This window comes from Physeter macrocephalus, chromosome 16, assembly GCF_002837175.3.
Source record: "Physeter macrocephalus isolate SW-GA chromosome 16, ASM283717v5, whole genome shotgun sequence".
Classification (NCBI taxonomy): Eukaryota; Metazoa; Chordata; class Mammalia; order Artiodactyla; family Physeteridae; genus Physeter; species Physeter macrocephalus.
Genome location: NC_041229.1, coordinates 85,158,419 through 85,171,243, shown reverse-complemented (window position 1 = coordinate 85,171,243; position 12,825 = coordinate 85,158,419). Strand labels below are relative to the sequence as shown.

General features: G+C 38.0%; 1 protein-coding gene across 4 annotated transcripts in view; it reads right to left on the bottom strand.

Annotated features, from left to right (window-relative positions):
• The window catches only part of QSER1 (glutamine and serine rich 1), a 78,963-nt gene that overhangs the window by 58,487 nt on the left and 7,651 nt on the right, over positions 1-12,825 (bottom strand). The gene's annotated exons all lie outside the window — the stretch shown is intronic.

Below are 12,825 nucleotides of genomic sequence, written 5' to 3'. Positions count from 1 at the left end.
CGATGCAGGGGACATGGGTTCGTTCCCCGGTCCGGGAAGATCCCACATGCCGCGGAGCGGCTGGGCCCGTGAGCCATGACCGCTGAGCCTGGGCGTCCGGAGCCTGTGCTCCGCAACGGGAGATGCCACAACAGTGAGAGGCCCGCGTACCGCAAAAAAAAAAAAAAAAAAACCAAAAGAGATTATTCAGTTACCACTCTCTACCTTGTTTACTATAAGTATGACATTCTTTCTGTAAGCCTCTTTCCAAATTTTAATCTAATTTGTTTAACAAAGAAAATTAAGTTTTAAGGCAGATGAGAAAGTTGTAACAAAAATCTCATCTAAAATGGCAAATTTGTGCAGTGAAGAAGGCATATGATCATAAGAAAAAATGCTTTGAGTGTATTACTGAGAATAAGCTGTCTTATGGTTTATATCCAGATATTAATAACATGTACAGATCTTCTCCTTGGGTAGCATACTCTTATGTCCATAATACTTAAGAAATAAAACACATTCCAAGTTTTAAAAACACATTCCAAGTTTTAAAATCAATCAGCAAAAATTCCATGAAATATGTTAAATCCCAGGTAAACAAGCCAGTACTTGCACACAAGTAATAAGTTACCCAAGACTGAATGAATGATTTTGCCTTAAGTAGTCATATGATTTTCTTTTCTGTTAAAGAACTTGGTCACTGAAAATATAATCTAATATAATAAAAACAGAATTTTCTTTAAATTTGGAAAATATTGTTTTAGTCTTAGGGTATTATCAACTTTTCAGAGTTGAGAAAGATAACCCTGGATTGGAAGTTAGGAGGCCCAGATTCCAGTCCTGATTCTGCAAATTACGTACTTCAAGACTTTCAGCAAAGCACACGGGGTCCTAGTTTTCCTCTTTATGAAGCCTAATGTTCTGCATATTTCTAATATTCTGAGTTAAGCTAAATATTTTTACTTCATCTATCACACAGTATCCTTCAGTATAAAATCTGTCTTCAAAATGAGTACAGTGATAACACCAAGTTCACTGAATTAACTTTGCATGTATATAACTTTGCATGTATTGTAGTCTGAGGATTAAAAACAAGAAAAAACCCTGAAGCATAAGAAGAATCAGCCCTTATTAAGGAATTATTTATTGTGAGTTTGAAAAAATAAACTAATGAACCATGGAACAACTATGTAACAGCTGTAAAAAAAAAAAAAAACACACACACAAGCTTTGCAAATAAGCCACAGGATTCAAATCCAGCTCTGTACTTTACAAATTCTGCAACTTGAGGCTAACCACATAGTCTCTCTATGTCTCAGCTTCCTCAACTGTAAAATATGGTGAATAGTAACATGCACATTCATAAAGTTGTGAGAGTAAACAATAAGGCATATATATATAGCATTTAGTGCAGTACTATGTTTGGCACATAATGTTCAATCAATGCTATTATTACTGCACCTAAAGGTGAGGTCTGAATTTATACAACTGACATTTACTGACTGCCAAGCATGCTAGGCACTAGAAGGCACAGAAATAAAAAGGCATAAGTAAATAAACAAACATTACATAGTATAAGAGGCTTACCTCTAGGAAACGAAGCTGAGTACTGAAAGAAAGAGGAGAAAGAATTCAAGGAAAGAAAAAGAAGATTATTTCAGGAAGAGATAATACCATATGTAAAGACCTAGAAATGTAAATAAGATGGTACATTAGTAGACCTTACAGTAATTCTGCATGGGTGTACTAGGGATGGGGCTATGAGTCAGACAAGACCCAGATTATAGAAAATTATATGACAAAATCACATTTATCTTCAAGGGAATCAAGAGCCTCTAAAGAATTTTAATCAGTGTTAAATGATTAAATCTGTATTTTAAAAGAATGGTTTTTAACCAGAGGTGCTCATCAGCATCATCTGGTGGGTTTTTTCAAACTATACACTCCCAGTTCTCACTTTCAGAAGTTCTTTATTAGTAATTCTAAGATGGGACCCTGTAAGTCACTTTGAAAAAGCTCTTAAAGCAATTCTGCCATATACCAAGAGGAGAGACTCACTCTTAGAAGGATAATCTGATAAGCACTGTGAAGAAGAGCAAGCTTAAAAGTTGGAAGGCCAAGATCCTACTGCAGAAATCCAGGTAAGAAATTATAAGGACCGAACAGTGGCAACAGTTATAGACATTTGAGAACTCTTAAAAGGTGTTCATAAGAGATAAAGTGGGAAATACTCAAAAGAGGGCTAGTGAACATTCCCACTTAGAGCTGGAAATTAAAAATTGGGTATCATTACCAGTTGGGTTATTTGTGAAGTCATGAAATGGATGAAATTGCCAAAAGAGTGTCCTCCCTGAGAAATGGGGCTGAGGGCAGAAGCGATTGAGACATTACTTTTGGAAGACAGAGCAATCAGCGAAAGACTCCATGGAAAGGGGAGATATTAAGCTAACACTGTGCCAAACCACAGGAAGAGAGGAAAGAGTTATGCATGGCCTGAGGTTGGAAAGCTTGCTATATACAGCAGCTGAAAGAAGACTAACATGCTTCAAGTGTACTGAGGGAAGGGGAGAGTGGCAGGAGACCCATTCACCTGTAAAGTAGTAGGCAAGGAGCAAACGTGAAAAACCTATGGGGGTACAGTCTGGATTCTATTCCATGCGCAATGGAAAACAACTGAAGGATTTTTAAGCAAGGGGGTGACTAAATACATTTTTAAAAGGTGACTCTAGCTGCTCTGTGCTACAAAACTTACCCTCAGTTCCCAAACTAAAATTGAAAGCAAAGGGAATCTTAAACTCAAATAGGCCTTTCATTGTCATAACAGCCCTTTCATACAAGCATTACTATGTAAGTAGCTCCAAGTTTTACTAAAAATTGCTTTAAAAGCAAGTGTTAAGGGATGTAGAGTTTAATGAACTTGGCTACCAACTGCTGAGTAATTCCACTGTGATGTCCTGTAGTTTAAAAAACAGTGAAAATAATAAAGTTGTCCATGGTAAAAGATACCTCCCTTCTCTTGAACCCGACTGCAGAATATCACATGAAAAGAGACAACTCTGTGTTAAAAATAGTGAACCTTTCAGGAGATTAATGGCTATAGTAAAAAAAAAAAAAGGCTATAATCACAAGTGTTGACAAGGATGTGGAGAAACTAGAATCCTCATACACTGCTGGTGGGAATGTAAAATAAAATGATACAGTCACTTTAGAAAAGTCTGGCAGTTCCTCAAAATGTTAAACACCATTATCATATGATCCAACAATTCTACTCTTAGGTACATGCACAAGAAAAGTGAAACATGTTTTCATTTAAATACTTTTATGAAAATGTTCACAGCAGCATTATTCACAAGAGCCAAACAGTGAAAACAACCCAAATGTCCATCAACTAGTGAACAGATAAACAAATGAGCTATATCTAAACAATGGAATATTATTCCATTATAAGTATTTATAAGTACTGATACATGCTACAACATGGATAAATCTCAAAAACGTTATGCTTAGGCAAAGAAGCCAAACACATTTTTCGATTCCATTTATATTAACTGTCCAGGAAAGGCAAATCTATAGAGACAGAAAATGGATTAATGGTTGCCTAGGGAGAATGGGGAGTGAGGTTTCTTTCGGGGGTAATGAAAATGTCTGAAGATTGGACTGTGGTGACACTGTGGTGACATAAACATACTAAAAATTATTGAATTGTACACTTAATACAGGAGAATTTTATGGTATGTAAATTAAATCTCAATAAAGCTGTTAATTTTTAAAAAGTGCTGGAGGAGTCAAATGGCCTGGAATCACTATCTCTAATGGGAACTTAGCAACTTACAGCTTCTTTGGGCCTTCATTTTTCTTTTGTTAAAGACTACCTCACAGCACAGGTAACTTCTACATACTGCATCACCTTGGTGCTTCGGGGGCCATTAGGGGTTGGTTCTGCAGGAGATCAAAAGGCAGAAGAGAGGAGCCTGAGTATTATCTGTCCATTCCCTCCCTGTATCACAACCACGGTTCCAGCCATGCTGCATCTCTACACAACTACAGTTCCTCTGGGCTCCAATAACTGGTGCCCAGAAGTGGTCCTTCACAGGCCCAGAAGTGGCTTCACACTGCTGCTACTCACTCAGTGTCTCAATATCCCTTTTTGGTTCCCTTAACTCTGCTCCCAACCGTAATATTGAGCCCTTCACCAAAGTAACCGCAAATGAATCATCTAAGAGAAATTACGTTTCATGCAGGCCCCCATCTGATAATTGTATAAAGGAGGTACAATTGGTATTTTGTACCAACAAGTTACTGTTAAATCAAGCATGATTTCTTGAGATAAGTAAATGTATTTTAATTTTATATACACCAATGATCTTTATAAAAAAATCCTACTTCATTTTGTGTAAACAATACATTTAAGTTTATTAAAAAGAAAGTGTTTCTGTTTTCACTAACAAGGTGAAATGAGTAGTATGGTATTTCCTGCCTAGTGGAGCAGTAGAACATATTCAAAAACCAATCTACCAGTTCCAAACATTATCCACAACAAAGAGAGAGAGATTTTGGCACTTGTAACAGATGCCCAAGAAAGACAATGCCAAAGTCAAGGCTACTCAGAGTTTCCGTCTGTTGTTCTGTCGGAAAATAAATGAAATGTGTTGGTGATGTGGCATATGCTTGGCTATATGCATGATAACAAGAGTCTCCAAGACCTGGATTGGACACAATTCCAAAGTTCCATCTCATCTTCCTTTTTTATTTCTGTCATCACCTGTATTACTGACCTTTCCATTGAACAAAGAAAACATTTCAGGTCCAATTTTTCCCAACCCCAATATTTTTCTAGAACACTTTTATTTTAAAAGAAATACGTCTGTCAAAGCAAATTATTTTGTGATTTGAACCGCTGCAGTAATGTATTAACTATCTGTAATGTCCAGACATTAACATTCATTTAAGAGGTAGACAAAAATGGTCACGTGGGCCCTGTATGATTCTCTCTGATTTCAGGCTATGAAGGGATTATTGAAAATGAATTAATACATAGCTGGTTACTTCTTACAATACACTATAGAGTCCATATTTCCATGATTCAAATGTATAGGTGCTATGAAATATTTTAGTTTAGTTTCTTCAATGCATCTTCTTGTTTGTGGCTTAGTCTTTCCCTTACCAAATTAAATTTCTTCCTTGTTTGAGAAACTAGTAGAGCTGAATTTTTAGTCATCACAATTTTCTTCACTAATATTAACATGGTCTAGGATTTCTGGCATTAAGTAAGGAAGTCTTTCTGAAGATATACACTTATCACAATAATTCACACTTGTGAATAGTTCTGTAGACGAACATTTATACATCTTTGGTTTATTATAAGAACTTAATAAATAACATTTCAGAGGAAGGAAAAAGATTTTCAGGAGAATCAAAATTCAAAGCTTAATATTCATTTTGATACTCACTGTACTTTTTCTTCTTTCCCTATAAATTTTTTAAAATTAATTTTTATTGGAGTATGGTTGCTTTACAATGTCGTATTAGCTTTACAATGTTATGTTAGCCTCCACTGCACAACAAAATGAATCAGCCATACACATATAGATATCCCCTCCCTTTTGGACTTCCCTCCCATTTACGTTACCACAGTGCACTAGGTGAGTTCCCTGTGCTATACAGCACGTTCCCTTCAGTTGTCCATTTTATACATAGTATCAATAATGTGTATGTGTCAATCCCAGTCTCCCAATTCCTCCCACCCCACCCTTTTCCCCCTTGGTATCCATACATTTGTTCTCTATATGTGTGTCTCTATTTCTGCTTTGCAACTAAGATCATCTATACCATTTTTCTAGATCCCACATAATGTGCGTTATTATATGATATTTGCTTTGCTCCTTCTGACTTACTTTACTCTGTATGACATTCTCTAGGTCCATCCACATCTCTACAAATGACCCAATTTCATTCCTTTTTATGGCTGAGTAATATTCCATTATATATCCCCTATAAACTTAAAAAAAATTTTTTTTGTTGGAGTATAGTTGATTTACAATGTTGTGTTAGTTTCAGGTGTTCCCTATAAATTTTAATAAAAATTAATCAGAAATTTCCCAGATGCTCAAAAGGCTTTCCTAAGGAAATTTCCAGAAATCTATAAGCCCATTAATCAAAGACTTATAATAAAACCACTAGTATTTTATACAATTGTAATTATATTATATTATTTATACTATTTTAAGATTGACTTCAGGGACTTCCCTGGTGGCGCAGTGGTTAAGAATCCACCTGCCAACACAGGGAACACAGGTTTGAACCCTGGTCCGGGAAGATCCCACATGCCGCAGAGCAACTAAGCCCGTGCACCACAACTATTAAGCCTGCACTCTAGAGCCGGCGAGCCACAACTACTGAGCCTGTGTGCCACAACTACTGAAGCCCGCGTGCATAGAGCCCGTGCTCTGCAACAAGAGAAGCCACTGCAATGAGAAGCCTGCGCACCACAAAGAGTAGCCCCCGCTCGCCGCAACTAGAGAAAGCCCGCGCCCAGCAACAAAAACCCAACACAGGCAAAAAATAAAGAAATTTATTTTTAAAAAATTATATATATTTTTTTTTAAAAAGATTGACTTCAGATACCAAAGCAGGTAGAATATTTATAGATTGCCTTAAAATATACTACATGTTGTGGTTACGTTAAAAATATTTTTAAAGCCTTTATCTTTCAGAGACATACTATGGTTGAAAGAGGCACATGCATGGCATGAAATTTGCTTTGAAATAAAACAAAGCAAATATAAAGTAGGGAGACAAAGCTGGTAGGGACATATATGAAACAAGACTGACCATTTGCTGAAACTGTTGAAGCTGGCTAATGGATACATAGGGATTCATTATACCAGTCTCTCTAAATGTGTTTGTTTTGAAATTTTCCATAATAAAAATGTTGCTGTTGTTTGTAGTAGAGAAAATCAACTTCTAAGTGGCTAATTTGTGTTCTAGATTTGTTGTTGGTCCACAAAAAAGGTTAATGCAGAGGAAGAAATTATAATGAACATTAGAAAAAAGGTATATATTTTGAAACAACAGTTAAAGAAGATTTCATAAAATGTTATTCAAGTGCCATAATTTACAAGCTGAAGTACCTTAAAATTTCTTAATAAACATGTCCGTTAAGCGTGAATAACAGACATACTCATTCCAAAGTATATTTTAGGAGGAGGATGCTAAAATGTCCATAAAAAGGTGCACAATACATAAATGTTAATTAGCTGATACTACATTAGCTGTTAATAGCAAGTTTGGAACCATCATCTTCTATGCCATATTAAAATCCGGGAAGTTAAAGAGGATCATATTCAGCCCAAACTTGCTCTTGTTAAAAATGAAAAAAGTTAATACAAAGATATTAACTAACAGCAAAAGACCATCTCTCGGTTTTGTTTTTTGTACAGCCACAGTTCTACTTAAATCCCATCCTTCCAAATGGTTCACTTTTATTTTGGCACTATACCACTAGACCTTTTGTGGCTCTGGCCAAATCAAACTCTGACTTCAGTAGTTTACTGTCTGTTTAAGTGGGGATAGTATCAGCTGTTTTTACCAGATCAGTATTCATTTTTGCAGTTTGCTCAATATGAGATATGTTTAAAAATGTTAAGCCATCTAATTTAAGCAGATCCAAGCAAAAGTACTTTAGCTTATCCACATTTTTGTGTTTGCCAAGCTTCATCGGGTCAGACAAATCTGGTCTCAAGTTATTTAAATAAGATCAGTGATCACACAGTAATGAGAATGATGGCATTAAATCATATGAAAATTTCCTTATTTTATGTTGTTATGTCTCATAAATGCCTACAGGCTTACCAACATAGGTTAGGCTACATGGTCAGGATCCCTAAAGAACCTTAAACTTATGGAGGGCAAATTTAAACTCTGAAATATTAGATACTAAGTCAAAGCAGAATATACTCTAGTATTAAATATATTCTTTATTAAAATCAATATCTATTGAAGACTATTATGTGACAGATATATTGGGGAGGGGGAAGGTGGGAGGGGAGGACTAAGCAGGTCAAGTTGGATTGTTAAGAAACATCCAAGGGTTAATGGACAGGGACCAACAATAAACAAGAGTAAAGAAATATTTAATATCAAGGACTGATAAGTGCTATGAAGAAACTTAAAGCAGAGTACTAGGCAACACAATGATAAAGCAGGGTATTGATGGGGCCAGTGGTACTAAGGAGAGGCCTCTCTAACAATGTGACATTTTGAACTGAACGCAGTGAGGGAGAAAGACATGTAGATAATCAGAGGGAAGAGTGGTCCTAGTAGAGGAAATAGCTCAAAGACCCTGAGATAAGAGCATTCCCGCTGCTGTTCAAGAAACAATGGAAAAATGGCATGTTTCACTCAGAGATAAAAGAGACAGAGGGCAAGGGAGGATCTGTGGTCATGATTCTAGAAAAAAATGAAAGAAAAATGAGTGGATATGCTAAAACCAGGTCCATGTCCTCCCATTTACCTCTTCACATAATACCTTCACACATTTTCTAACACAGCTGGCACAACGATTAACAAATACTTACTACTGATCAAAAAGAAAAAGAAAAACTGATTGCAAAAAGGCCCAGGCTGGAAAAGGCCTAGCTAGGTTGGCCCAAGTGAAAATTCAGAAACTGTGTGTTGGTAGCAGCCTGGTAACAAGTTATCTAGCATGTTCCTAAAATTTAAAACCCAGTAGCAGCAACAAAGCATAAACAGTTAACAAAGAATAAGACTTTTTGTAAGCAAGTTTATTTAGCAAAAGAGCAGGCAATATGTTTTTAAACAAAACCTGCACTCTCATTTGAATCACTGGAAAAAAAAATTCTCTTATTGAAGATTACCACCATCAAACCTTTGTTCAAATATCACTATTTCAATTAGCCTGCTATTTAAATCTACAATGCCTCCCCCATCCACCTTCCATTCTTCGTAACCCTGTGTTTTCTCATATCACCTACCAACATACTAGATAATTCACAAAGTTATGTTTATTATTTATCATCTGTCTCATTCCACATACCCAGTTTAAATTCCACCAGGGCAGGGATCTTGGTTTTGTTTGCTGATGTATTCCAAGCTCCCAAAGCAGTGTTTAATATATGAGAGGTGCTCAGTAAACATCTCTAAAACTCCCATACCTTATGGCAACCATTCAAACTGGTGTAAGCCCATGTTCCCAAGTTTTCTCCAAAAACTTTTAGTCAAAGTATGCTCTGGGAAAATAATTCTAATTTTTAAAGTAATTGAGAAAGTACAACCTTCCAGCACAAACATTAACACCCAAGAGACCCAACATCTTTTTTCCCAACACCCTTCTTAAAAGTCTCCCATCACGAATGCCTTAGACTTTTTTCATCTGCCAATTCTACTGCATTCTAAATCCCCACAGCCAAGTTTTCCCCGAGAGCCAGGACACTTACTAACAACAGTCTCTGAAGTAACACTTCATGGGTTCAAATCCTGCCTCTGCCACTGACTAGCAGTGACCTTGAACACATAACAGCTCTAGGTTTCAGTTTCCTTGTCTGTGAACTGGCTAACACCACTACCCATCTCACAGAGTTGTGAGAATTAAATGAGATAACGCATGTAATATTAGACCAGTGCCTGGCACATGGTAGGCATTCAGGATCTGCTAGTTATCACTAACAGCTAAGGCTCAGGTCTCAGCACTCTACCCTTCCTTCCCGGAAACCTTAACCTCTGAGATTCCACTGTTGTCTCTATACAAATGTCTATTCAGACTCCCTATATTCGCCTTTCTGGTCTTGTCGGCTAAGGACAAATACTTTAAAGAATATACAAGTGTTATAAACGAAAACTTGGTGGGGCTACTTAGATTTGGCAGTAAGGGAAGACCTTTATGAAGAGATGATTTTTAAGCAGAGATAAAAAATGGCAAAAAGAGGGTGATAAGATGACAAACAGCATTAGCATCACCTAAGAACTAGTTAGAAATGCAAATTATTGGGCTCCGCCTCAGACCCACTAATTCAGAAACTCTGGAGTTAGACCCAGCAACCTGTGTTTCAACAAGCCTTCTGGGTGATTATGAAAGACTCTTAAATTTGACAACCACTGATCTAGGGTTAGATTGTGTCAGAGAAGGGAATTACCAGACTTGTTTTAGCCTTAGGACATCTGCACGTGCTCTTTCCTCACACTTCAGGGAAATGCTACTTCTTCAAGCAGGAAATTTTCTTGTTTGTCTACTTTCTGACTCCCACTCCCCGCGAGAAAGTAAACTCCACAACAACAGATGTTGTCTATCTTAATTACTATCAAATCCCCAATGCTTAGAAGAGGTACATGGAATACCTGTTGAACAAAATGAGTGAACATTTTAGGTATTTTTCTTCACTGCATCATTCTCCAGTCACCAGAAAAAGTCAACAATATTTCCCTTGTTCTTACTTTTTAACATGTACCCTTGTCAACAATCTCAGGCAATTTGATCTTTAATGTCTCTCACATCCATTCCTTCCTTTCTATACCAATATCACCACCAGTCTCCTATCCCCTCTGTGAGGATTAATTTTATGTGTCACCTTGATTGGCCATGGGAAGCCCAGATTAACCACTGTTTCCGGGTGTGCCTGTCAGAGTGTTTCTGGATGAGTTAGCATTTGAATCAGTGAAGTCAGTAAAATAGACTGCCCTCCCCAGTGTGGGCCAGCATCATCCAATCCATGGAGAGGCTGGAGGAATCTGTCCTCTTCTGCCTGTCTCACAGTTTGAGCTGAGACACCTCATCTCATTTCCTCCTGCCCCTGGACTAGGATTTACATCATGAGCTCCCCTGGTTCTCAAGTCTTAGAACTCAGACTGAATTACACCACAGGCTTCCCTGGTTTCAAGGCTGCAGAGAGCAGACATATTTATATTATATATCCCCTATTGGCTGTGCTTCTCTGGAGGACCCTCATACCACCTCCCGCCTGTCTGGTCTGATGAACTGCCTCTCATTTGGTGTCCCGTTTTCTACCTCTGCCAATTTTAATCCATTCTGTACTTGACTGCCAAATTAATCTTATTAAAACACTTTTCTTGCTAATATCATCATTGTTGTCATCATCATCATCATTCTTCTCAAAAACCTGAATTTCAAAGCTCCCTACTGAGCTGTAGAGACTGAACTCCATGGCCTGTCATCAAAAGCCCTCCAAAATCTAGTACTGATACCCTGTGCAAGAGTATTACTCTGGTGACCTCCCCAATGAAACACACCTTTGTGTAGTTTTCCTCCCATAACTCTTCACCAGGCCCAGGACTGCTTTGACCAGCAGACTGCGACAGAAGTGATGCTGTGCCAGTTCAAGCACCACCCCTAACTAGTCCAGCAGATTCCACTTCCTCCCTCTTTGGAACACCTGCTCGTGGAAGCTCCCACTTTCTGCTAATGCTTTATTCCATTTACTCAACGTTAACAATAATTCAGATCAGTTTGTATGCAATACACCTGAAAAATGCTTCCCTGATCCCCTTGACCTTGATTATAATTTTTCCTTCGAAGCCCCCAAGCATTTTCATACTTCTTAAAAAGAAACAAATATTCTGCCTAGTACTATAGTTATTTCATTCATTCACTGAATGCTTAACGGGCACTTACAATGTGCCAGACGTTGTTCTAAGTGCTGACAATATCGCTAATATTCTATTTTTTAAAATTAATTAAATTAATTAATTAAAATATTTGGCTGCATTGGGTCTTCATTGCTGTGCACCGGCTCTCTCTAGTTGCAACAAGCGGGGGCTACTCTTCGTTGCGGTGCGTTGGCTTCTCACAGCAGTGGCTTCTCCTGTTGCGGAACACGGGCGCTAGGCGTGCAGGCTTCAGAAGTTGTGGCATGCGGGCTCAGTAGTTGTGGCTCGTGGGCTCTAGAGCGCAGGCTCAGTAGTTGTGGCGCTAGGGCTCAGCTGCTCCATGGCATGTGGATCTTCCAGGACCAGGGTTCAAACCTGTGTCCCCTGCATTGGCAGGTGGATTCTTAACCACTGTGCCACCAGGGAAGTCCCAATATTGCTAATAGTCTATACGCTATTCTATATGCTAGACACCATTCTAAACACTTTTCTGTGTTCTCATTTAATCTTCAAAAAAGCTTCCTCCTTTCACACAGGGAACTTCAGGCACAGGGAAATTAAGAAACTTGTTTAAGATCATACTGCAAGTGTTGGAGTCAAAATATAAACCACCCCCAAATTCTGACTTCAGAGCTTATGCTATCAACCATTTCTCTAAACTGCCTTCTACAGATGTGAACAAGACAGCTTCCTGTTCTCACGGAATATGCATTCTACTAGTGGTGGTTAGTGGTATGGGGAAAGGGTAGTGATAAATGATACATATAAATCTATAAAATTACTTCAGAGAGTGATAACGCTATGAAGAAAATAAAACTGTGTGCTGTAATACAATGACGAGAAGTTACTCTAGATAGGGCAGCCAGAGAAGGCCTTGCTGAGGAGGTAATATGTGGGAGAAGACCTAAATGTCCAGAAGAAGCAGCAAAGCAAAGACCTGTAAAGGGAAGTTCAGATAAAAAGAACAACTGGTGCAAAATTCCTAAAGACACAAATATCTTAGCATGTTTCAGGAACAGAAATAAGGCCCATGTGGCTAAAGGATGGTGGTGGGAGCGGAATGCTGAGGTTGGAGAATTAGCCAAGGCCTTGTAGGCCACGATAAGGACTTTGTATTTTCCTGAGTAACACTAGGAGGTTTTTTGTTTGTTTTTTGTTTTTGTTTTTGTTTTTTTTGTGGTACGCGGGCCTCTCACTGTAGTGGCCTCTCCTGTTGCGGAGCACAGG